Source organism: Aythya marila (genome assembly GCF_965140915.1).
Source record: "Aythya marila genome assembly, chromosome: 4".
Taxonomy (NCBI): domain Eukaryota; kingdom Metazoa; phylum Chordata; class Aves; order Anseriformes; family Anatidae; genus Aythya; species Aythya marila.
Window position 1 is genome coordinate 9250431 of NC_139045.1, and position 12893 is coordinate 9263323.

A 12893-nucleotide genomic window follows, 5' to 3' on the forward strand; every position below is an offset into this window, starting at 1 on the left:
TAAATAAATAAATAATGTTAAGAAAGTTATCTAGAACTCCGTGAAAAAAAATAAAAATCTAAATGCATTTTACGATAGTCTACAAAGCCAAAAAGTAACGTGAGTTCTCCAGACTGAAAGACTGGAATATAGATGTGGATGTAAGAAACTAGTTCATTCCCAAAAGATTTGGGATCTCTTTATAGCAGAAATTAAGGAAATTGCCATAAGGTCTGGTATCTTAAAAAAAGCACACACACCATTTAATACAGCTTAGTTTTTTTGTTTGTTTTTTTGCTTTGTAATTTAAGTTACCTTGGCTTCCCAACTATAATATCCTATTCTGAGCAGGAATTGAAATCTTAGAAGTTCATATGAAGTTACAGTCCTAAATCCCACTACCTCTATTGAAAAATTAGTGTTTAATTCTGTAAGGCCTTTTGAAAAACATCTAGAAATAAAGATGTAAGTATTTACACCAGATGCACTAGATTTCAAATATGGCTGAATAACTTATTCCAGAATTGTACAAAGTAAGGCACTTGAATCTAAAACATGATACACCGCCTGATGAAGGATTAGTTATTTGATCCTAAAAAAATCAACCCAGGGAATGCAAAAAGTCTGGTTCTTTCCTAGATGTACTTACATGTCTCAAAGCGTTTAGGAAAGGTTTTGTATCTGCACTACAGAAATTAGCTGCAAGCTACAGAATAACCACACCAAAATCAGCTTTTTCCTCCCCAAAGTTGATACTTGTCTTAAAACCAGGAAACAGAGTAATACAAAAAGATGAACACAGATTTATTTAACAAGTACCTTAAAGAATTGAAGCAGGCTGAAGTTCACCATTCTGGACTCATTACTGCCAAACTCATGCTATTTGTTTAATCTTTGCTAGTTAAAGAAGTAAATACTAATTAGCCAATAAAAGCTTACTGTTCTCTGCCAATGCTTTTGGGATACATTTGCTATCTGTAAGTTGTATTGATATTGCTAGTACTATTTAAAAAAGGCCACACCGTATTATACCTTGTATAAGAAAGACCCAAGGGCTGCAGGGCATTGTCGTTGTCAAAGATTTATTTCCTCTCAAGTCATGCCAAGATACCTGTCACAGAACTAGTGTGAGTCACCAAGCATGTGAATCTGGTCATTAAAAAAACCTTTGTCTATAATTTCTAAACAACTTTACTGATTCACATATAGGCTGATATCACAAACTTCACTTTGACTTATTTGTACATGGTGCCCTTCCCATGTTCTGACAGCAGTCACTTGCTCAAGCCATTGAAACAGGAGAGAAAAAGGGGAAAAAAAAAAAAAAAAAAAAAAATGTTCAAGTGGTATCCCTGTCCCTTCAGAACATTCAGAACAAGCAATCCATCAGCATTAAAACAAGAAATCCCTTTCTCAGGAGCAGTCTATCCTCCAGCAGCATCTTAATCAAATATGATTTGTTCTGCATTCCTTAAGTCTGAACAACTGAGGGTTTTTTTTCTGGAAATTAAGCTATATTAATGACTAATACCACCACCAAAACAACCCCCTCAGCCCCCGGTCTTTTAGTCTCTCCTAAGGACAGTCAGAAAGCCACAAAAGACAGACAGAGCACTCCATGGCTTTTAAACAAATACTACCACATTTTAAACACGTGCATGTTTGCAAAAGCTCTAAGCCTCTATTGCTCAAACCACTTGTGGTTTCTCAGTACTTCTTTTTTGAATGATTGTGTCTTTATAAAATAAACATGTTTGAGACTAAATTACTTGCGTGTCTGTTGGGAATAATTATAAAATTAGCTTGTTCTAATTTACACTTGTGGGTTTTAAAAACATACCATAGCGAGTCTCCTGGTGAAACCAAAGTCTGACATGTCAAACATGGTTTAGATCATGTACGTGGACTTTGATTTTCTTAATGCAGTAGTCTGATCTCTACAGAAGGCTTAATCCTTTTTTTTTTTTTTTTTTGGGGGGGGGGGGGGGGCGGGGGATAATTCAGCAAGTAAGTATTCCCATTTGTTGGTCTCTACAGACACTTGTGTTCATTCAACATGCCAATAGGTTGTGCAATATATTATGCAAATAACTGAACTGCAGACATACAGCAGTGATTATCAACATGTGGTATCTTCAAGCTGAGTTTCAATAGTTGACAGTATGCTGCTCAGCCATAACACATCAGAATTTTGGCTGCTGAATACCTCTGTGTGCCAAACACATGATGGAAGGATGTGCTACAGTTCCAAATATATTCCCTAAGAATGTATTTGAAGACTAGCTAGCACTACTCAGGACAGCAACATGGGACTTATTTTTAACTGTGTCCTTCAGTTCCACTGATTTCAATGATCTAAACTACATTTTCCAGGAAGAGAAATCAGCACATTATCACAATGCTTCTACTGTACTATCTTGGCACAGGACATTAAATTTTTGTGCATTAGGTAGTTGTTGCTAGAGATAATTTCCAGAGAACTGCGGTGATCAGCTTATTTCCAAATGCTTTTTGCTATTCTAGTAGACAACAGCAGTTGACACGGTCAGTATTTTAATACTGATACTCCAGGATTCAGCTAAAACAGGCTTAGTCAACAATAATCAGCTTACACAGATCAAAGTCTTACTCAGCTTCCTCCTCTTCTGCTTTCAACTTGCCACTCATCACTTTCTCAGCAATGAACTTGCAACAGCATGGACCCACACGACATGCATTCGTAATGAAAATTGCTCGTTGTTCCAAAGGACATCACAGGCTTGTTTCCATTTCCAGTGGCAAGAGCAACTTGTCAGGCCTCCTACAGTTTGCCTTTTTTATCCAAGGCCAGGGAGACAAACCATACTTTCTGTACCAAGATAAGGTGGTTTTAGATCCTGTGTTTACATCCTGCTTTTGATCCCTCAAGGTTGCAAAGGTTAAGTTATCCTGCCCTTGACGCCACAATTATTTTTTTTTAAACCTTATTTCCAAATTCATCTTCTCATGAAATACCTGAACAATCTTTTTCTTTTAGATCACATTGAAGCTAATACTTTGGACAGCAACCTTTCCATGTACAGTGTGATTTCCCTGCAATATACCTCAAGAGACTCTCATTCTCAACCTGCCCCAAGCTTTAGTTCTTCTGGGTCTAGTAATAAGTTCTACCATGAATCCCCTCCATCTTCCTCTTTCCAGCCTTTGCTTAAAAAAAAAAAAAAAAAAAAAAAAAAAAAAAAAAAAAAAGCATCCTGAGTCACATATTCTCTTGGAGTTAGAGTGGCCCTTCCCAAATCCTACACCTCACCTGGCAGTAGTGGATACCACCCTGTAGCCTACAAGCTTTTTCTTGCAATCCCTTCACTGATTCCTGTCCCCCACCCCCTCTCCTTCCTCACTAACAAACATTCATCTCTTCCCACAAGAGAAGAGGATGAGATAAAGTTTGTGGATGGGTAAGAAGGGAAAACTCCAGATTCAAGTCTTCCTAGGGTATCTCCTGCTTTCCAAGGTACCTCCTACAACTACCATTTTAAAATGTCTGTACTAGTCATTATGTACACATATACATACACACACACCACACATATGCTTATGTGTGTACATAAGCATATAGAGGTGGACACGTACATATATTCATATATACACACATAGACATAGGCACACACGTATATACGTAGTAGAGTATAAACACACATTTAAATGACTGTGCAGAGTACAAAGCACCCCGGCCTTTACCGGCACTTTTTACCTCCTTCATAGCATGTTTTTTTCCAGTGCATTCTTGGGCCTTAATTCATTCTCTAACTCAATACAAAAGACAACAGTAAACAGAGTATTTAAAAGTCGGAACTACACAAGGCATATTTCACCACCACAGTTTTTCAAGTGCACTTGAGTTTACCTCGTGGGTATTACAGAGAATAAGTAACCTGTTCCACTCCATTCAGCAATCTGCAGTCCTTCCCCATTCTCTTCTGTGCTAATTAACTTTTAGACACAAAAGAATCAGCTAAAATGTGAGAAATGTGTATTTTAACCAAATATATTCCTCAGTACATACTTTATATAATTCACGTTTCCAAGCTGAAAGTTGCTTAGCAGTGAACTACTTAGGATATGGAACAGGAAAGTAACAGGGTGTTCTCTTGCATCATCTTGCATTTTCCACACAAATCAGCCTTGCTCCATTGATATTTGCCCTACGTTACAACATGCAGCTAAGTTATACATTAATAAACTGGAAGTTATGAGAACAGCTACCAAAGGATGGTCTCTAACCACAGGATGCTGCATGCTTCACCAATTCAGCAGCTCCACTGCCATCTATATACAGTACTAGAAACAGAAATGGCACTTCTTATGTTTCAGTTCACCTTGAATGGAAGAGCTGCTGTAAATCTCTTGAACAGCAGGTACTATCCATTTCAGAGGTCTCGCTTTATATTTTGATAATTAGATTACAATCAATAAATGGAAATATCCAAAATAAACAAGTCAAGAAAATGTCTAACTTCCTGGAAAGTCAGGCTCCCCCAGTAAAACAAACATTTGAGCAGTGTCAAAGATCTGTTCATGTTTAAGGAAAACAACCACCCTATTTTCCTTGCTTCATTTGTGACATAATGCTTATTCCTGCATTTTGTTTCCAAAAACATCACAAAGAAGGTCAAGCTCCTTTGAGGCAAATATTATTATTGGGGATAGCCTTTGCTTTCTGACACAGCCCCATTCAAGGGGAAGAATAAGCAGAACAAGCATGTGCTCTGCTGTAAAACAGACCAGTCTGAAGACTGTTGCTGCCCCAAGGAGTTCTTGATTTCAGAAAAGGGTCAGGGAAGAAAGAATTAAAACTCACATGGGAGGATCGCCGGGTTTGGACCTAAAATATGTTGCAATGGAAAAAACCTATTGTCATGTGTTGGGGTAGGGAAAGACAGAAGATGAAGGGACCCAAGATACAATGACAGTCTATGACACTGATGAAGACTATAGACACAGAAGATTGTACTATCTCCTGTTTACAGCTCCAGTTTTCAAAGCACACATCCTTTACTCATACAGATCAGAGTTTAAAACTTTCAGTGTATAATGTAGAAGTATATAATATTGAAAATAAAGCTAAATTAAGACAACATTTAAGGGTAGTCATTTTGTAGCAGACTAGGATAGGTGGTAGGGGACAGTTAATGTATTTTTCTTCATGAAGCCTGCAGACATTGTGTATTTAACCTGACAGTGTAGTTACGGTGTGGGGAAGTGAGAGAGATCAAACTACGATGTGCCTTTTTTTTTTTTTCCCCAGCAACAGCGTTAAGTGATTCTACCCTGCATAGCTTAAAGTTCCTCCCACAGCTCTACACAACCACTGATTCATCACAGACAGGAACCAAATCTGTCACTGATTACACTTGGGAATTTCTGTCATTAAATATAATTTTTAAGCCCTGCTGTGTACTGATAAACTTTGAGCATGAACTCCCAGCTCCTCCACTCCCACGGAGTAACCAAGCCCAAGCAAAGTGCTGCTGATCTCTTGCACAGGCTGCTCTGTGTACCCACTGGGAACCATACGTCCCAAAGACTTCAGACATACTTAGTTTTTCCGAACAGAGAAAAGTGCAGTGAGTTGGATCTTGCCTATTACATATATCACTGGGCAACGTTTAATGGATGCTCAAGAAGCATGGAGTAATCTCCGAGGAGGAATAACTTTGGTTCAACGCTCAAAAAATGCAAGAGCATGCTGTTTCACTACAGGCTTGGGCTTTACACAGCAGAAGTCTTACAATGGAAAGAAAAGTACTTGACTAACAAATCAACATGTTAGATAAAGTACCACTAAATATTTAAAAGTATCGATTTAAATGAGTTCTCCAGTGTGGGGAGGAAGAAAAAAAAAGCAGACTCAATTACATCCTAACCCAGTAAATCCTCATTTCCTTCAACATGGTTTTGCCAGAATGAGATTAAGCTCAGGGCATATTAATTTATCTGTAAATTATTATTAATACATTTTCATGTATGTTAGCATAGCAGTTTTTCCCCCTGCATCTTTAGCGATCTAACACGGGAACAGATTCCTTTACTGAGAGCCCATGAGTCCTCCCAACAGATGTACCATTTCAACAGGAGTATTTCTCTCTCCTTTCATGATTGATTTCAGAACTCACCTAACGGCAATTTAGACTTTGAGATTATACATGCTGAGTAAACAAAAAGACAAGACAAAATGTGAACATTCAAAATGAGGGGCAACAGCTTCACAAGCTGCAAGGGACTAGGAGGACACTTGCACCAAGGTACGTTAGGAGGATTTGACTGAACTTAAGGGATTTTTTAATTTATTTTTATTTTTGCATTTAGGATGGAATAAGTGACCAAAGCTAAAGCCCAGGCTCAGAAGCTAATCAAAGAACTTGGAAGAACATTTTTATGCCAACAATAATTTCATTGTATATTTTGCTAAGCCGGAAGCCAATGCAACTCTTAATGTCTACCCACCTATATGACCTTAAGGGTACAAATACGATTACAGCTCTCTGGTAACCCTGAAGTTGCAGGCTATAGTACAGTAAGCATCTGTAAACTGAGAGAACTGCACTCATACATAGTGGCATGATTATGTTGCTTTACTGCTAAAAATTGGATAACACTCTCTAAGAGTATCTCCAAATTTAAAGCTACATAGGCAGAAAAACAAAAGTCTGACCTCATCAAAACACATTATGGCTTTCAATTACAGTTCACAGCCTCTGTCGGATAAAAAATGGTACATGAATAGAAATTGTATCAGACTTGTGCAACCTACCCGCATCACACTGCATGAAGAACACACAGATGGCTGATCTGCTGCACATACAGTCATTGTTAAACCAAACCAAACCAAGTCTTTGCAGTTGTCACAATGAAACCTGCCTACAGATACTTTCAAAATTTGCTAAAAGGAGATAAGGAAAGCCAATAGTTTCATACTAATTTCAAAATATGCAGTTAAGAAGTCAATACTAATTTTCACACTATGCTTTCAAATATTTTACAGGTTTTAATTTAACTCACATTCTGTATGTAAATAGTTATAACATGTCAGAAATTTTAGCATAACAGGAAGCAAAGGCCATTGGGGAATCTCAGAGAAGACTTTCAGATTTTTATCCCCCTCTGTCTCCTATTTATGGTAAGTAGAAGTGGGATAGGCATTTGCTGCTTACTTTTGAAGGCATATCTCAATTAAAATAGGTCTTAAGATCCTTAGCAAATCATGTCAAACCTCTGTGCTCTCATACAGCAATACAGAGCCATAAATACAGTACCAGGCAAGTCTGTACATTTTCCATAAGTAGCATGGGCAGAACTTTTTCAAAAAAAAAAAAAAAAAAAAAAAGACCTCTTACTGAATGTGTAAGTATGATGGAGAGCACTTGGGCAGGTCATTTCAATGGCATATGGAAAATGTCACAAGTTCCAACAGTAGAACAAATTGCTGTCCACTTTGTCATGTTGATCTACATGTACTTGCTTATCTTCAGAGCTTTTACTGATACCTGTGCGAGAATTACACATTCCATTCCCAATACAGGTTATGTTATCACATACTGAACTTACTACAAAGCTCAGAACTTGGGAAAAAAAAAAAAAAAAAAAAAAAACAGAATAAACAAACCCTCCATTGACAAACTTTCTATGAGCTCATAATAATGAACAGTGTCTTATCTTTATCAACAGATGCTGTCTTACCTTTATCAAGAAAAGCTGAAATGTCCCTTTCTCCTATTCAGTTTCCAAGAACAAAAGAAATCAACTCCACCCTGTGGGCAAAGAACATTTTTTAAATGATTAGCAATATTCTGAAAGAAAGTTTAATTCATTACAAAACAATATAGACCTTCCAATTCTGTCATGAAATACAGGTAAAAATATTGTGGAAAATAGCCTAATGATGGCATATAATTTTGTATTTACTACATTATTTCAACAAGTTACATGGTAAATGCTCCTATGAACAGCAGTGCACTGATAATGAAATATTCAGCAACACTATTTCATGAGGAAAACTATACTTTTATGAATCATGTCAGCTTCCAAAATAAACTGGTACCACCGCAACCCGCATGTAATCTTTGACCACACAGGTTTCCATCGCATCTTAACAGAGGCTGTGGAAGAACGAAATGTGATACACACTATTAAAAATACTAGATGCCCTACTAATTCACATCCTTGATACACTAAGGACCATCTCTCCTGTCTGTTGTAATACATATACAAACCCAAACACTTCCATGGGAGCAGGCTGGAAAACGGATGGCAACAGATGTTATGTAACTTAGCGTGAGCTTAACAGTGAAAACTGTTTTATGGTTAGAAGCTAAAGAAAATAAAGAGAATGGAGCAGCAGCTACAGAAGGATGCTGAAGGTGGTAAGTAATACACTTCATTCTTGTATTGTATGGGAAAACAATTTCATGGACTGAACAAAGGCACAAGAGCACAGAGGCAAGGAGAAACAGGAGGACAAGAGCTTTTGCTTCTTTCACAAACCTTTTTAATTAACCACTCTATTATCACACTAGAATGCAAAGCAGAAATTATTCATTTAGACAGCTTCTATAAAACCTTTACAATGTCACTCCCTATCTTATCTAAAGTAGTTTTACACATATCAGCACCAATTCAAGAGTTGCAGAACGGCTCTATTTCATTCCTATCCCGAACAGTGGCTAAATATTTATCATTTCCTTCATGATATTGGAACAACTAGAAATTTTGCAAGGCCATAAACAGAACTGATTTGTTGATAATGGTCTGATTCAAGTAGCAGTCCTTGTTCCTATAGCAGATTTGTTATCCTCCAGTTGTTATAAACTGATGTTTGAGAGGAAAAATTAATGTTGTTTGTTGTTAAGGAAAATACCTAAGTAGCATTTTCTTAGTGTTTTGCCACCAACTGTATGTGTTTTTTGTTGTTGTTGTTTGTTTGTTTTTAAATCTGCAACTAGCTTATAATGTTCTTAATTCACAGTGTGTGTTACTGTTCTCCTTTTTCTGGAGTAACTTAAAAGAAAAGCACCACAGTTTTTGTTCATAGCCGTTCTCTGAGCATTCATATATACAAAATAAACTGCTGCAATAAGTTGCGATACTCTGTTTTCCCTTCCAATTGACACAGACCACCTGCTAACCGTTAATAAGTCTTCCCCCAAATACTTGTAACCTTGGCATTTTATGAGTCCTCTTGCATCTCTAACCATAGAACCGTTTGGGTTGGAAGGGACCTTAAAGACCATCCAGTTCCAACCCCCCTGCCATGGGCAGGGATGCCTCCCACCAGACCAGGTTGCCCAAAGCCCCATCCAGCCTGGCCTTGAACACCTCCAGGGATGGGGCATCCACAGCTTCTCTGGGCAGCCCGTGCCAGTGCCTCATCACCCTCTGAGTGAAGAACTTTCTTCCCAGTCTATATCGCCCCTCTTCTAGTTTAAAAACATTTCCCCTTGTCTTATCATTATATGTGCATGTGAAAAAGTCACTCTCCATCTTTTCTATGTGCCCTCTTTTAAATACTGGAAGACCACAATGAGATCTCCCCGGAGCCTTCTCTTTTTCAGGCTGAACATCCCCAGCTCTTTCTTTCTTCACAGGAGAGGTGCTCTAGTCCTCTGATCATCTTTGTGCCCCTCCTCTTGATGCACTCTAAAAGGTCCACATCTAATATATTTAAATAATATATATGATACATAGTACTATATAATTCAACTTATAATCTAAATCAAAAGATTTAGTGACTTCTTTCCCTAGAATCATTAGAGATTCTGAAAACTTCCTTTTTCAGTGCTAAACAACTTCAAAAGGGCCTGGACATTGGAGATCCTACCCTTTTACTTATATCAAATTGTGTACTTAAGGTCATATCCTTTCCAAAACATTAAGTTCAGTGTCTGAACGCTTTGTCTGGTGCTTATACAAAGCTACAGCTCAAAAAGGTGTGCTTTTCTCTTAAACTCTGCAAGCACAGAAACTTAAACTTAGTATTAGGCCTTATACAGTCAGGGATTTCATGAATCAGTTGATACTATGGGAAGCAAAAAGCTGGAAAACACCACAGTGATCATAAAAGTGTCCTGCTTCAAAAGACAAGGAAGCTTTTTGCCACAATTGATATTTTTTTCCCCTTTTTAAATGTAGGTGAAAAATATTTTCATAGGTCTCTCGTATTCATTCAGGGAAGCTGCCCTTTTCCTTCTCACGCCATTTTTCAACCTCACAAGCAAAAGCTAAGAAAGGCACAGACTGGAATAATTACACAGATAGCTTGGTCCTAATTAAACAAATTACTCAAAATCAGTACTATTTAAAATCTATTGAGAAAATGAATAGATGCCATCAAAAAGTTTCTAAAGGAGACAGATTATAGCAAAGTGCTACAACATGAGGGGTTACAAGATTTCACTTGATGCATCCTCTGTGATGCAAAAAAGACTGATCTCATTGAAAAACCCAGTGAGAAATTATTTTATATACAATGTTTACCTATGTTACAAATGTGCAATTTGACTGCAGAAGCCTAGATCATTCTACTGGACACTGGGTTTCATTGGTAGGTTTACTTTATAATTTACACAAAACTGTGACAGAATAAAATCAATTCAATATATTTCCGATCATCTGTACTTACAAATTTTATTAGGGAAGAAAAGTAATAGCAACATAGACAAGAAGCTGAGTGTGCACATCATGCTAATTATATGTGTATATATATATATATATATATATAAATAAAAGGATCTCATCTGAAACAGAATCAACCCCTCCCATGAGACTCACGTGAAGAACTAAATGATCTTAAAATAGTGCAGAATCACAACAAAATAGCAGTTCTGCTAAGAGAAGTGACATTTTAAGTTTACAATTTTAAAGTGGCATATCATTGAAACACGGAGAAGGCTCTATAAAGAGAAAAAAAAAACAACAGATGATTCAGCAAAACAGGTGAACCTTTAGCTGAGGAGAAACTAAGCGAAAAGAAAGAAGTGATTTCACCAAGAGAAATGTCAAATCAGTGACAAACCATGAACTCTTCTATCCCACACACAATCAAACGCAAGTGGAAACTACAGCACATAGGCTGGTAGGGTGACAACAATTCACCAACCTACACAATTCATATATACATCCAAAGTTTTCTGCATAAGTTTCCTAGGTTCCTTAAGGCTCACAGTGTTTGCTATCAGCAAAACACAAGTTTGTTTCTTACAGCATTCTTATATTGTTACAGAAATAAAACCACTGCTGCTCTGTCATACGCTGAAGGCTTATCTATTTCAATCCATTTCAGTAGCTCAGCCTTATTCAGTTTTTCTACTTATTTGGTTATACTGCAGCAAATTAGTGCTGTCTGAGAGACTCAGACAGCAAGCTCTAAAAATCACAGGTGACCTCCAATGCAACAAAGTCCTCGTCTGCTTCAATTTGTCCCTCCACTCTTACTTGTGCTTTCCCACACCCACAGATATGCTTTTCATGCACAAGCTCCATGCCACGCAGGCATTCACACAATGAGCCATCTCCACTCACTATCAGAAGGAAAAGTATTTATCCAAACAGTCAGCGTGAAACCTGAGCCATCTGTTTCCAAATGACGCCATATACATGTATATATATATGTATATATTCAGACTGTCTTTCAGACTAATATCTTCAAATATTTTATTGGCATAAGAAGACTAAATGCTGCCCTTCCAGTCTCAAAAGTCTCTCTAAAGAGGAAAAAAAAAAAAAAAAAAAAAAAGATTACATTCCCAGCATTACAGACAACACGGGGAATGAGGTTTCAGAATTTGCTGCAACTGTCCCCATAGCATGCAGAAGTACTGGAAACCACAAGAAACCTTCCTGTGCTTCCCCTGCAGCCTGTAGGTTCACTCCAGCAAACAAACGCAGCTGACAAACAGCAGGACTGAAGTGCCAGACCTTTGCAGCCCAGCTGTCACTCATCCTGGAGCTACCCTCCTACACCGCACACCATGCTTGGGGACACCTCTCTACCAGGAAAGGTCCCAACTCTGGAGCTACCACTGTTCCACGTGTTTGCCCAGAGAGCTTGAGAATCCAATACTCAACCAGGGTAAGATCAGGAAAGAGTCTTGATCAGTGGCTTTCACTTATCCATCATCTCCCACAGGCTTTCACTCAAGTCTGTAAAGCAAAGAAGCTCAACGAGTAAAGTTTACTTCATCATGCAAGCAAATAGGTCAGATTTATCCCAGGACTAACAGGATACAACACGGCCATAAACTAATGAAATGACAAAAGCTACCATTGCTTGGCAATGTAATTATTTTATTAATTTATTTTTCTTAGATTTTAGAGAGTATTTTGCTTTGCTTTAAAAGCAAATTATAAATTCTATAAATTCTCAATTGCCTAAGTCTTTGATTTCTGAAAGACTGATAAACAGCTTCAATACATACTTAATAAACCACTCCACTTGAAACGATTTCAATGCCTATCAGCCAAAATGCAGTAACACTGTACTTGTTCCCACTTACTTCACAGAAAAGAAACCACAAAACTAAACAAATGTTACTGCTTAAAACAGAGGCAACTTAGAAAATGTTTTCTATCAAGTTCAAGAACAAACAAAATGAGACAGTACAAACGGCCCCCAGATTTATATGGCTCTCTTAAGACTAATCAGCATTGTCAATATTGGAATACTGTATTACAGCCAGTCGTGAAATTAATACTTGAGACATTCTAGTGTTGTTTTTTGCTCAGAAGTAGAGGAGAAAAGGTACTACAAAAATCATGTGCATTGACATTATGAGTCATCTGTTTATACTTCCTAAAGCAACTACCAAGGTATGTTTGAGGCAGGTAAGTTTAAGGGAAGATTGAGAAAATACATTTCAGAGGAGTAAGGTTCAGAATTT

At 37.5% G+C, this 12893-nt stretch overlaps 1 protein-coding gene across 2 annotated transcripts in view; it reads right to left on the minus strand.

The window, feature by feature from the left end:
* BMPR1B (bone morphogenetic protein receptor type 1B) overlaps positions 1-12893 on the minus strand; it is a 252010-nt gene that overhangs the window by 194648 nt on the left and 44469 nt on the right. For both annotated transcript variants that reach the window (XM_082759776.1, XM_082759775.1), the window contains exon 2: positions 7699-7769. The gene's annotated coding sequence lies outside the window, so the exon portion shown is untranslated. The remainder of the gene's footprint in view (positions 1-7698; positions 7770-12893) is intronic.